Raw genomic sequence first — 15,133 nt, forward strand, 5'->3', positions numbered from 1 at the left:
TAGGAGTAAAGTTTATAAAGTACTAAACCTACTCATTATACAATAATTGTCAGTAATGATACGTTATCAGTAATTGTGTTTATAATTCAATATCTGCCATTGACTAGATAGTTGCTGTTTACGTTCTTTTAAGCTTCAAAGCTGCTATTGTATTGAAAACAATGATGCCTTCTCCTTTGAATATTAAGAAGAAAACTGTTATTGAAAGGCACAAATTGTACCAATACTAGATGTTTACTACTCTAGTTAGATTAAAGCTTTGCTTGGATCAATTAACGACCTCTGTTTTAAAATTTATTTAAAGACTTAAATCTTATCGTGGGTCATTTTAAGGTGTTTGCACTTATTCACTTTGGGTTTCCTTTCTTCTTTACTACTTTTTTTTCTTCTGAAAATTGAGGGGGGACTGTGGCCCCTTCAGCCCCCTCTGCATATATCAGTGGGTCCTGGAGTGAGAACATCACATGGTTCATGCACAGCATATGATGACCCTGAGTAATGCTGAAAATAGGTTTGCATATAATGATTGAATATTTGCTGTCAGATTTCAAGTGAATTTTTCCATAAATTAAAAGTTTTTCTGCAAGAAATAACGATGCACAGAAATTCATAAATTACATTTCTTCATATGTAGTTTCAGAATGCACTTTCATGTTTTTATTTGTTTGGTCACTAATGTGCATAGACTAGTCTCATTCTACATACAAATAATTATTATTTAAGGCTTATGTTTCCTTTCAATATAAAAACAACCTTTTTGCAATATTTGGAATTTTAAATATGTAGAAAGCACATGGAAGTTTTCAAACCCCATTGCATCTATAATGTTTCTGTGTGCTCTTCATGTAAGGAATTTAGAGCCATTATGGTCTATTCGGTAGGGTGTGCGAGTCCCACATGGGAGACCCAGGTTCAATTCCCTGGGTTCACAATCTTAAGTCGGACTTTTTCCAGCCTTGTACCTGTATCCTTTGGAGGTAAAGGCAACCAGAGCATGATGCTGATCACATCACCTCCAAAATGGCTGAGGTGGAGCCATACACCTACAACCCCTTATATGTGCCTCACGGCATGGTGCAAAGTGCATGAAGATCCTGATCTTTTTTTTTACCTTTGCATGTAAGGAATTTAATATATCACTGGCAATGATATGTTAATCCTTGCTGCATTGCTTAGAGTGTTGGATGGAATATGTGTGATCTGATTGAGGGCCGGTTGCAATGTGTCTACTCGAAGTCCCACTTAGGATAAGTGCAAGTGTGTAATATATCATTGGCAATGATATGTGAATCCTTGCTGCATGGCTTAGAGTGTTGGATGGAATATGTGTGATCTGATTGAGGGCCGGTTGCAATGTCTCTACTCGGAAGTCTCACTTAGGATAAGTGCAAGTGTGTACTTGGTTGCAAGATGTTTTTGGTAGTTCCTCCTTCTTAAGATTGATGTGATCGTTTTCCTATTTGGCATCGCTTTTCTGCCACTTTTGGATAATTGCGATGATGAGGTTGAGTGAATATATGTTGGAATTGATGGTGGGACACTCGCAAAGAACACCCATGCTCAGACTGAGATTTGAGCATTACGGTGGTCTTTCTCCAGGGTGACCAACACCAACTGCAGAAAGTTGTCCACAAAGTAGATACAAACCAAAAATAAAATATAAATGAAATGTATTCCTCGCAACTAAACTGACACTTGATACACTGATTCAGAGGCTATTTCTCCACATAAGTGCCACCATTGTTCAAACATTTGTTCAGACGCAGAACAAGTTTTTGTATCCCCGAATCGTAGAAATCCACCGCCTGCATCTGGAACCAAGTTGTGACTTCTTCTCTGACTTCATCATCTTCGGCAAAGTGTTTTCCACCAAGATTTTTCTTGAGGTACAGGAACAGGTGGTAGTTGCTGGGTGCAAGGTCGGGGCTGTATGGCAGATGGTGAAGGACCTCCCATTGAAACTGTGCAAGCAGATCCTTGGTGACATTCGCTGCGTAGGGGCAGGCGTTGTCATGAATAAAGCGGATTCCACTTGACAACATGCCTCTGCGTTTGTTTTGAATTGCACGACGAAGATGTTTCAAAGTCTGCAGTAGGTTTCAGCATTAATCGTTCTTCCAGGCAACATGAATTCCACCAGCAGGATGCCGTGGCGATCCCAGAAAACGGTTGCCATCAGCTTACGGGTTGAAATTGACGTTTTGAATTTTTTGGCTTTTGGAGAATGGGTATGGTGCCACTGCGGTGACTGCTGCTTGGATTCAGGCGTATGGTGGAACACCCATGTTTCATCACCTGTCACAATGGAGTCCAGGAATGCATCTCCCTCTTCTGCGTAGCGAGTAAAAAAGTCCAGTGCATATCCCAGTCGTTTGGTTTTGTGTTTTTCAGTCAAATCTTTTGGGACCCAGCGTGCACACAACTTTCTGTACCCTAAGCCACTCACAACTTCATGAATAGTGGTTTTCGAACTGTCAGGAAACATCACACACAATTCTCGAATTGTCACTCGCCTATTCGCATGAACCTCTGCTTCAATACGATTGCGAAGGTCGTCAGTGATCACAGTCACAATTTCTCGGTAGATCTCTGATGGACGCTTTCCTTGTGCCTGCAAAAAGCTGATCACGGTGCGCACTTAGGTGAAGCATTGAGTTTCCCAAGTGGATGGTGGCAGAGGCCACCGAAATTAATAGAACATTTACAAGTAAGTTTCGCAGAAATCATTTTAGTACTCACTTATGTCTTCTGAATTTAGTTTATACAAACTGCTTCTTTACTTGTCTTGTTGGGAACATTTCACTTGTACATGGGAATAACTTTCTCTCCTTTAAACATAATAACAATGCCCAAATGCAAAATTCAATTTTAATTTCATCAATTAAAGAGACACTTTAGAGCTGTGGATAAAGCCAAATTTAGGGATAGTAATACTATAGAGGAAATTGATGAAATTAAAATTGAATAGGAAGGATAATCTAGAGAATAAGAAACAAAAAACAGAGGAGTGGGGAAATAATGAGAACATTTTAAATTTAACCACCCACGAACCACCTAAAGAGTTGATTAGGATTATGAACAAGGGGCAGAAATTTGCAATAGGGGTAGAGAAACTTGAAGAAGAGGAATTCATAATAGCAGCAGAAACGATCGTAACAACTATTGACGAAAGGGAGGATAAAACTGAGGTTAGACAAAGGATACGTAATATTGTAGAACAACACTTGCAAAAAGAAATTAAAAAGGAAACGAACATGAAAGGGGGAGATAGAACACGGAAAGAGAAAGTAAACGAAAACCTAAGACGCGATTTAAAAAATGTAAGAAAATGGGTGAAGGCGAATAACGTATTTCTAATTAGGTCTGATAAAGAAAACAAGATGGTTATCATGGACAGAGAGGAATATCACCAAAAATTAGAAGATAGCTTTAAAGGTAACGATTTTGAGAAAATAGAGAAAGACCCTATTAATAAGATTAGAAGAGAGATCAAAAAAGGGGTAGAGACAAGCATTACATTGGGCACAAGCGAAAAGAAAATCCTTATTAAGGAAATTAAAGTTGGCAACATACCAATTGCTTTTGGAATACCTAAGACACACAAACAAGGCATACCACTTAGACCTATTATACCAACATACGAACATCCTGGATATGGGCTAGCAAAATTGCTGGTAAAAAGAATAAGGAAGGTAAATGAGAACACCCAATATAGCGTTAGGAATGCCGTAGAAGTTAAAGAATGTATAGAAAATCTGGAAATTGATGACGAGGATACAATAAGTAGTTTTGATGTTGTTAACTTATACCCAAGTGTACCGAGGGGGCGGGCGGGAGATTGTTTACTAAGGTGGCTGTTAGAAAAAGGAATAGACATCCTAACTGCTTGGGAATATGTACGATGGTATAACCTTGTAACGGAATATAACTTTTTCTATGTCAATGACAGTATTTATAGACAAAAAGAAGGCTTGGCGATGGGAAACCCCATTTCGGGTATAGTAGCGAGCATTTTTATGCACTTCATTGAGAAGGCAGCTTTGGAAAAAACAGGAATGTGTATTAAATATTATGGGAGATACGTTGATGATATCTTGATTATAGGAAAGGGGGTAGCACTGAACAAGGTTTTTGAAGAATTAGAAAAACAAGATGAAAGAATAAACTTCACTAGGGAAAACTTAAGCGATGGAAAAATCAATTTCCTGGATCTTAGTATCTTGAAAGAAGGGAATAGGATTAGAACAGGAGTACATCATAAACCCCTATCGGGGAACTTATATATTAACAAGGAATCGGCGCACCCCGAAATAACAAAGAAAAACGTATTCCTTAACTTTTTTATTAGGGCCGGTAGACTATGCAATAATGAAAAAGAAAAAGACAACGAAATTCGGTGGATAAGAAAAACAGGATTAAAAAATGGATACACAAATAGAGAAATGGATAAGATAGCGGAGAGAGCACGGAAAATTATTAGGAAAGAAGGGGATCAAAAAGAAGGGGAAAAAATCGAAAATAGGAGGGTAAAGTACGTTGGCATCCCTTACCATCAATCCAAATCGGAAAAATAACGAGAGATTTTGGAATCGTTTGCGGGATGAAAGCACCAAAGAATGTAGAAAAATACTTCACCGATTATAAGAAAGGAAAGACAACTAGGGAAATACCGGAAAAACAGAAGGGGGTTTATCGAATAGAATGCCAATGCGGGAAGGAGTACATAGGACAGACGGGCCGAAATATGGGTAAAAGATGGAGCGAGCATGAAAAGGACATAAGGGAAAAAGTTCCCAAAACGGGTCTCTCAGAACATATTTTGGAAAGTGGGCATAGAATCGCAAAAAAAGAGGTAATCAGGAAAGAGGGGAGGAAATTAGGAAGAAACGTGTATGAAACAGCGAGTATTTGTAGGGGGGGGAAGAGTAATCTTAATAGGGACGAAGGAAATTTGGAAGAAGGGTGGATCAATTTCCTCAAAAAATGGGATAAAGCCTGGAAGATTGAACCCAATATCGGTTTCCACGTCACTCCGGAAGTTATGCAAGCTGCAAGAGAGGAACGTGAATTCACGTTGGATTTGTGACGTAATAAGGGGAAACGAGAAAATTAAGGGGAGGGGAAATATTCGTTGAGAATTGACCTTCATGTGGATAGATAAGCACAGTTGGGTAGGAAAGGCCAAACCTGCAGGTTGCATTGTGATTTATGCAGGTTTTTTAGAATTTTAACTTTTTTAACTTTTTTACCTGTGAATAGGTCTACTGTACAAGTTTTATTAGGGAACGGCTTGGTTTTTACGTACTTCTAATAGCGAAAACTTAATATTTTAAATGTACCCTAACCAACACTTAACCACAATCCTCATATTACATTTTTGACGCAGTACTATGCCAAGTACTTAGTTTTTATACGAACCTGAGGAAAGAGATAGTCAATCTCTGAAACGTCGTTCTGCAATAAGAGCACTATACTCACATACGTAAGTACAATTTTTAACTTTCCTTTTCTATATTCTGGATTTGTGAGTAACACGCGACAAACCTATAAAATGCTATTTATAGGCCTGTTAACTAGTGACATGCTAGAGGCGTTTTGCTTTAATTCCTTGCTATTCTCATACCTTGACACGAGAAATGCTACATTTTGATTGGTTGTGACGTAGCTAATGAACAATATACTGTGCTCAAGTGCATTTTTCCGAAACCACCTTGCAAAACGTTTGTTCTGGTTTGAGCTTTGTACGAAATCCCAGGAACAATAAATAAAGCAATATCTAAAATATAAATATGTGTTTATGAAATGAATATTAGTTGGGTATTTACATTAACATATTAAAATGTTGATGTATTAAAAGTTATATTGTGATTTATTTAAGTTAAATTGAAATGTATGCCGATTGTGATTCAACAGCTATATAAATAAAAACTATGGTTCTATGTAAGGGTAGTGCTTTTGAATCGCGCAAAATAAATTATATTGAAATATATTCCAAATAAAGGTGGAAAAGGACTGGTGTTAGCTCTAACAAATTCCCCTGAACAAAATAAAACATTGCACTAAATGTACACCATGCATAACTTAACTTGCTGTACCATGACAATGAAAAAGTATGTAAATGTGTGCATTCTTCATTGACTTTGCATAAAACTACATGAAAGTGTGTGTGTGTGTGTGTGTGTGTATATATATATATATATATATATATATATATATATATATATATATATATATATATATAATTACATACAGGGTGTCATTTTAATGGCACCCATGGACCACGGAAACGTATAAAGGACATCGAAACAAAGTATAAAGGACATCGAAACAAACAACTTTTCTCGGTAACATTTTTCTCGTTGGTGCATCGTTTAGTTGCTACAGTCGTTCAAAAAAGCCTGTTTTGCCGCCTGAATGCTGGCAACCACATACATCATTTGATTGCATTTGTGACGTCATATCCCGTCGTGAAGCGATGCGTTCCAGAGTTGTCAGGAACACACACATTCTGTGAAAAATGACATAGCTAAAATCAGCCACATTATGTACCGTGAAACAAAATGAGAAAACATGTTCTGTAACCTAACAGGAAGTAAACAAACGATACGAAAAATGGTAGAAAGAAAATAGAGTTCATGTGGAATACTGTACATGTCAAATAATTGCAAAACTAGTTACCAAGTTTGCATCTACAATTTAGTGTATCCACTTCGTCCTTCTGAAACTAGTTGTCTGTGACACATTGAACAGATGACAAAATAGAAATGAAAGAACTCAAAATTCGAAAGGTAAGCAACACATAATATAATGTATATTCAGGGCATTATGAGACAAGTGACAAGGTTGAAAATACAGGGATATAAGTAGTAGTAATACAAGCTCTCCGACGACAGTGTTTATCTATGCACCGGATACACATGTAATAGTTTGCAACTGTGAACAGGGCAGTATATTCGCTACTGATTCATAATTAGATCGTTACTGTGGTTGTACATGTTTTAGCCATAATGTAACAACGTGAACCTCGGATACTTCCGTTATCAGCACAAAAGTACCACTAGGCATCTGGACAAAAACCTGTAGATATCAACCTTGCAACGAGATTTGCAAATATTCAACATGTAGCTGGGCGTAAACAGTCACATGTAAGCTGCAAGTTCAATAAAATTTATTGTTGTTGATATTTGACATGTAGGCTGAGACAAAATGTGATATTGATAGTTAATTTTGAATAGGTACGATTTTACCATTTCTCATGTCGTTAGTTCACTTCCCCCTTCCCCTGAGATGACTACTGATCTTCTGGCTGGTAGGCTATTATGTTCAGTCTACTGGACGCTTTTCTCGCTTCGTTTTACAGCTAATAATGTTGTTGGTAGTTTCTAATTTTTCCCAAAATTTGTGTGTTCCTTGCAACCCTTCCGTGTGCTGTTTCGCCACAGGAAATGACATCACAGATACGATCAAATGTTGTGTTGTGTTGCCAGCATCCAGGCGGCAAAATTGCCTTTTTTGAAAGACTGTAGCGTCAAATCGACACACCAACGAGATAAATGTTACTCAGAAAAGTTGTTTGTTTTTGTGTCCTCTATACAAATCTGTTTTCCGTGGGCAACATGAATAGATACACACACACACACACACACACACACACACACACACACACACACACACACACACACACACACACACACACACACACACACACACACACACACACACACACACACACACACACACACACACACACACACACACACACACACACACACACACACACACACACACACACACACACACACACACACACACACACACACACACACACACACACACACACACACACACACACACACACACACACACACACACACACACACACACACACACACACACACACACACACACACACACACACACACACACACACACACACACACACACACACACACACACACACACACACACACACACACACACACACACACACACACACACACACACACACACACACACACACACACACACACACACACACACACACACACACACACACACACACACACACACACACACACACACACACACATACATATATAATGTAAAGGTAAAGTGCTCCCCTGTGCTTAGCACCATGCCATGTTGGTGTATAGAAGGTGTGGTGGTAACGCCCCACACTTTCTTGATCCGGTCGTGAGTGGGGGTGATGTGATCAGCATCACGCCCCTGACTGCCTTTACCCTCCAGGGTTTCCCCCAGGTACCCATGTCATTCGACGCTGGGTGTGCACCGGGGCCGCTTCCAACGTTAGAAAAGTTCCCGGATTTGAACCAGCCAGGGATCGAACCCAGGACCTACAGCATGGTAGTCAGATGAGTTACCGACTGAGCCACCATGGCCACTATATATATATATATAGCCTGGATTTTTTTTAATGAAATTTGCGTGTATACTATGGTACTTTACATTACATTCCCAAAATGTACCTTGTACATAGAACCGTTGATTAACAAATGTGACAGTGCAAACAAAGAAGTAACCTGCTATTTCCTGCAATTCTAGCTATGGGCCTGATAATAACTGGTAAAAAAGAAGTCACTACCAGTATCCTTGCCTTTCATGCATGTGTACAAGTGATAATTTCTGAATGGTTGTGCATTTTGAACAAACAAATATTTTTTTTAAGAAATACTTTTTAATAAATGCAGCATGATATCTGTTATATTTTATCTTGTATTTGATTATCATAACTGGTCAAAAAAAAATTACAAGTATACTGTTAGACAGTATGTGCATAAGGGGTGACCTTCCACGTAGTACACCCAAATGTCAACCTCACTTCCACATTGTACACCCTGGACTGCTTTTATGCAGACTAACGAGGCTCTGGTAACTGTCCGTATGGTCAGTATAATTTTGTGTTTTGTCCTATTTTTTGTCCTTGTGTGTGCTGAGTGCCCTTTTGCAGCCTTATCAAGTGGTCCCAGGTTCGATACCCGGTGGAGGCACAAGTGGTTCGCATCCCACTTTAAACTGTAGGTCCAGTCTTGATTAGCCTTACTGTGCATAAAGTGGACTTAAAACACCAAATCAATCAATCAATCAATCAACCTTTTGCAGCCCCAGCTTTTAACCTTTGTCTCAGAATATTTTAAGTTTTTGGTTATGCCTCAGAATATTTTAAGTTTTTGGTTATGCAACAAAACAGTACTGTTATTTGTTATAGTATAGGGCTGGACCCCGTATAATGTGACAGGTGCAAAATAGCGTACACTTTTAATGTCTATGCACGAAACTACAGTGCGTCCATTTCGATCTTCAGCCGAGAGACCGGGAGAAGCGTGGCGGGCGGCGCTGGCGGAGATGCCGACATTTACGGCCTGTAATGCCCGCTTATTTTTATGGACATATGCAGACATTTATATAAATATTGCAAAACGAGTACTAACCTGTGTTATAATTTATCATCTGTAATTCATCCAAGTTCTTCAATTATATACACAAAAAATACGCTTTAGAAACGATGTTAAGAGCCACAGATAATAAAACATTTTAATCATAGTTTTGACCAGTAACGTCCTGCTTAAGTTTATATCCTTGAAAGAGTTTTGTGTCGATGGGGATCGTTTGGAGGTTTCGAATGTGCAACACTGTATGAAGATTACACTGTAGACGAAACCGTTAAAAGTCAAGGGTGTTCATGAGCTTCCTTGCAATCCAAAATCTCCGAGCTCGAGTTTTTTGTTCCTTCGCGACAGAGCTGTGAATATAGTGGCGAGCAGATGTAAACCAAGAGCGTGTTAATTTCGTACTGTGCGCAAGAGTATTATTATTGGTTACTTGCCGTTACTTGTTTGTGTTATTGCAGTATGTATGTGTGTTGTGTCAGTGAGAGGATTGGAATGCCTGCCGCAAGGTTCACGTTACGAGGGGGGCTGATACGTTCTCGGCCCGAACCAGAAGGACTTTAGCTACAGGCATGAAAGTTTCAGGCTATTCAACGTATTCTCCCCGAAAGTCTACACACTTGGCACTTGGTGGATATCAGTTTGAACAACTCTTATAACACAGGTTAGTGCTCGTTTTGCAATATTTATATGAATGTCCATAAAAATAAGCGGGCATTACAGGCCGCAAATGTCGGCATCTCCGTCAGCGCCCCCCGCCACGCTTCTCCCGATCTCTCGGCTGAAGATTGAAATGGACGCACGGTACATACCTGAAGCTTTTTCTTAATGAAACATACATGTATACTATGACACTTTACATTATGTTTGATTATTCATTTTGTGATTAGATGGTAGTCATTCAGAAAATGTACATGGAACGGTTTATTAATTATTATTTTTTTCAGTTTTATTGTGCTCTTCCAGTTTTTTCTGAATATGATTTTTAATTTCCATTTGCACCATTACTAATCAGTAGGCTGCATAACAATTGCTTTTTTTGTTATTGAGACTCATGTTATATTAAATAACATATATTATTATACAGTACTTAAGTATAATCAAATTGTAAATAGTATGTGGTGTAACTATGACTAAATAAATAGGTTAGGCAGGTTTTCTCTCTTTCTTCTATTAAATGCATACTTGATAAGGTTAGGCAGGTCAGGTTTGGTGCTTTCATCATATATTTTATGTAGGTTGCTACTGCTGTCGCTTGCCGTTCGTGATTTAAGGCTGACATTAGAGATCCGTTAGCCTTAAGGGAGGTTGGAGAAATGCCTCGATGTACTAATACAGTGTTAAGTTGATTTAATGTTGTTACGTACACAATAGACCTAATACTTGTAAATAGTTACGGGCATTAAACATAGATGGCGGCACTAGGCAGAAGATATAAAATTAAAGATATTGTTTGTGAAGCTAGAAGAAACTGCTAGCTAGTATTGATTGTTAACATGAAAAAGAAAGGAATGAATGGAATGATAGAGATATATGTGAATATTACCATTCAAATTAAAAGTTCCCTCATGTAAAAGTATATTACATTGTAAGAAGCTGAAAGACAGAGAAATTCGTGTCTTTCCTTATGACATATACGAACCCAGAGGAAGTTTTTGATATGCGTTCCAATCGATCTTGTGTCAACTTTGCCAAACATCGACGTCCTAGATATCTTTGTGTCACAAGTACTTGATGCTGCACACACCTCCATTCCACATCCCAGTGGACCTGCAAGGCGATGCCCAGTCCTCTGGTGGACTGCGGAGATCAGTGCAGCAATCAAGGACCTAAATCATGCCCTAGATCGGTTCAACAGGAACCACAGTACCGCTAATCTTGAGCAGTTCCACATTAAGCGTGCCCATCGGCTCCTTCGAGCCAGCAAGAAGGCGTGTTGGGTCCAATACATGTCTTCTCTGAAGAAGCTGCTTTGTCGAAAGCTGTTTGGACCAAAGTACGTTGCATCCAAGGGGTGCATCGACTCCTCTGAATTCTCTGGAGCATGACGGGACTTTGTATACAGATGTTGGAGACATAGCTTATATCCTGATCACGCAGTTTTCTGAAAGTTCGGACAATTACCAGCCACACGTTTCCGTCGTGAGAAGGACAGAGAGGAACGAACGTTCTCTAGTTTCCAGAAGTCATACCCTTGAACCCTACAACTCTTCATTCACCAAATTGGAGTTTGCTAAGGCACTTTGGGAGACTAAGAATACAGCTCCCGGAGTGGACAGGATCCACTTCGTCATTTTCCCATTGGAGCTAAAAAATTCCTTCTTACGGTTTTCAACAGGCTTTGGTTGGAGGACTCTTTCCCCACCTCCTTGAAAGAAGCTATTATTGTTCCCATCCTGAAAGCAGGCAAAGAATGCACCACAGCATCGAGTTAGAGGCCTATTGCCTTAAGTAGCTGTGTGTGCAAGTTATGGAACGCATGTTCAACAAGCGTCTCACCTGATTATTGGAGGAAAACTCTTTGATAAGCAATTTTCAATGTGGTTTTCGTTCCAACCGTTCCACTCTGGACCATCTGGTTCAGCTGGAAACACATATTCAGGATGCATTCCTCAACAAGGAACATTTACTAGCAGTTTTCTTTGACCTCCAAAAGGCCTATGACGCAACGTGGCACTTTGGTATCCTCAAGCAGCTGCATTCTTGTGGTGTCCTTGGCCATATGGTGTACTTTATTCAGAACTTTTTATCCAATCGTTCTTTCTGCGTACGTGTTGGGAACTCCTTTTCGGATCTTCATGAACAAGAGAACGGTGTTCTGCAGGGACCCCTGTACATGGTTTCCTCTATGTAGATGATATCATGATATTTTGTTGCTCACATCAGCTTCTCGTCAACTCCAACTGATGATAAACTGTTTGGTTGAGTGGTCCTCCCAAACTGGTTTCAGCTTTAGCTCTGAGAAATCCATTTGCATACATTTTTGTTGTCGACGTACATGCCATTTTGACACTGACGTGTACATGAAGAGAACGCCCCTACGTTTCGTGAATGAGGTCCGATTTCTCAACCTCATTTTCGACAAGCAATTTACATGGCTACCTCACCTTTGCCAGTTAAAAGTTCTCTTGTCTGAGGGTTCTCAACTTTCTACGTGTTTTATATCATACATTTTGGGGTGCCTATAGGACGGTACTGCTTTGCCTGTACCGTTCACTCATCAGCTCATGGCTGGATTATGGATGTGTTGTTTTATTCGTCCGCCTGCCCATCTAGGTTTTGCATCCTAGACACTGTCCACCATCCTGGTATTCAAGTGTGTTCTGGTTTTCTTCATACCAGTCCGGTTGCCAGTTTATATGTAGAGGCATCTGAGCCGTCGCTGTCCTGCAAATACAGCGGCTGGTAGTGGACTACTTCTTCCATCTTTGCTGGATGCCTTCACATCCTTTACATTACACCATCTCAGACGAGAGTAGGCTCACAAGGTATCAGCTCCACCCTAGGGTCACTAGACCATTTGGTGTTCGTGCAGGCGAGATCCTGTCAGCACTTGGGGTTGATAGTGATCTTCCTGGTGTCACTCCACTCATTCCGCCTCTCCTGAACTGGGAGTTTCCTGCACTTTATATCGATTTTTCTCTGACTGCCCTTCCAAAGGCTGAAACACCAATGTTCGTATACCAGCAGCGGTTTTTCGAGCTTTGTTCCAAGCGCCCCAATTTTAATGTATTTTATATGGATGGGTCCAAAACAGTCGAATCAGTCGGTTGCACCTTCATCCTAGACTGTCAAAGTTCCAGTTACCCACTACATCCTACCTGTTCTATCTATACAGCAGAGTTGTACACCATTCTAAAGGCACTGGACTTTGCAGACGTCGATGGTCTGAAGAAAGTCCTTGTGTGCAGTGATTCGACCAGTGTGTTGCAGACTCGGGATTCGACAAATTCCCGGCATCCTGTCGTGCAACAATCTTCACACGGCTCGTGTTTTTATCTGCCAGTGCGGATGTCTGCTTCTGTTGGGTCCTTAGCCACGTGGGCGTACAGGGGAACAAAATAGCCAATGCTGCCGCCAAGTCTGCTGACGCAGACGGCAATGTTCTCGTCCACCTTCTACCATCTAGCGACCTGCAGAATGTGTTTCGTTGTAGCCTTCTTGACACTTGGTAGGAAGAGTGGGATGCAGAAATGGGGAATAAGCTTCATGCTATTAAGCCCACCATAGGTGCTTGGCATTCCTCGTTCCATCCCTCTGGATGAGAAGAAGTTATTCTTACCCTCCTGCATACAGGACACAGCCGTCTAACGTATGGTCACTTTCTGCAAGGGCTGTACCCTCCGATGTGTTGTGCGTGTAACGTTGTTTTAAGTGTATGGCATATTGTTATTGAATGTGCCAATTTTGCTATCCTCGGACAGACTTTTAATCTTCCCAGCTGTTTGTCATCCCTGTTGGGTGATGACAACAGTGTTTTTAGATTTTTGTGAAGAGCTGGTCTCTTCCACCATCTGTGAGGAAGCTTTTAATACCTTCTGACTTTTTTAATGTGTTATGTTTGTCTTATCCAGGTCTTTTTACAACCTTGCAATTTTAATTTTTCCCAAGGGGCCTTTTACACTCTTTGTTTTAATCTCTTAAGTCAGAATTTTAGGCAAGGGGATATTTCCCCGAATATATTGAAGGGTGCAAAATGGCCTTAAGTGCCGACGCACTCAAAATTTTTAATTCATTCATTCATTCCAATTGCAGCACCAATGCACTTTAGGTTGCATGCCACAATCGCTGCGCCAACTCTGCTAGTGCATTCCAGTCATGGCACTGAGTTCACACACTGTTGTTGCTAAAAAGTAGTTGGCAGAGCATTCAAGTCGTGGGCCCAAGGTCGGGGAAGTTTTAGTTTAGCAAAATGCCAAACGTCAGAGGGAAAAGAGCTGGCAAAAGGGTTAAGGACTGTATAACTAGGAGAAGAATCGATGAAGGATTTGAAGTACTAGCACCTCCTATTTTCTCAAAAGACCTATTAGGACTTGCACAAGATATGACATTAGAAAGGATCAAGGAACGAAGACATTACGTATATATTGAAACTTTGAATCTAAGTTGCGGTGGAAGAAGAATATACTAGGGTATAACAATAATTGATCCGAAATATCCTCGTGTGTTTCACAACCAAGCTAAAGAAGGAGGAAGTATGAGCCATTGAAGGAAGTCCCTTCCAACCAGAGATGGAAGGAAGTCTGCACGAACCATAGAAGGAAGGAGGGAAGAATTATAGAAGTGAACTACTTATAATAGTAAAGTGACTAAGAAGTCATACCTAAGTGAATATATAGAGAATATCAAGAATACCTAATTAGATTGAATAAGAAAGCTATAAATATTCCTGTGTCCGAAACAAAAATTATATAACATGTCTTGTAAAGAAAGTTACCATAATATATTATGACCTTTAATCTCTGTTGGAAGATATTTGCTTGTTTTGATTCACAATTATAAAAATAACCCATTACCCTAGAGCTATAGCCGTGGTAAGGATTTGCACCCCCAAACGAACATTGTACGAACCAGCTGTTGGATAATTTTTACTATTTTGCCTACTAGATTTTGTGACGGAAAACGCGATGTAGATTATTTAATTTACATTTGCGTGTCTTCCTGCCACAAATCAGTTGCTACGCGACTGTTCTTGCTACGCCGCTTTCGATTAGTTTGTGTTTGTT

At 39.9% G+C, this 15,133-nt stretch overlaps 1 protein-coding gene across 10 annotated transcripts in view; it reads left to right on the forward strand.

The window, feature by feature from the left end:
- Window positions 1–15,133, forward strand: part of LOC145988576 (uncharacterized) — a 140,629-nt gene that overhangs the window by 111,033 nt on the left and 14,463 nt on the right. Inside the window, exon 4 of one of the 10 annotated variants that reach the window (XR_014441767.1) lies at window positions 9,869–10,071. The exons of the other annotated variants lie outside the window; for them this stretch is intronic. The gene's annotated coding sequence lies outside the window, so the exon portion shown is untranslated. The remainder of the gene's footprint in view (window positions 1–9,868; window positions 10,072–15,133) is intronic. 10 annotated transcript variants of the gene reach the window in all.

This window comes from Lepisma saccharinum, chromosome 6 (genome assembly GCF_977018435.1).
Source record: "Lepisma saccharinum chromosome 6, izLepSacc3.1, whole genome shotgun sequence".
NCBI lineage: Eukaryota > Metazoa > Arthropoda > Insecta > Zygentoma > Lepismatidae > Lepisma > Lepisma saccharinum.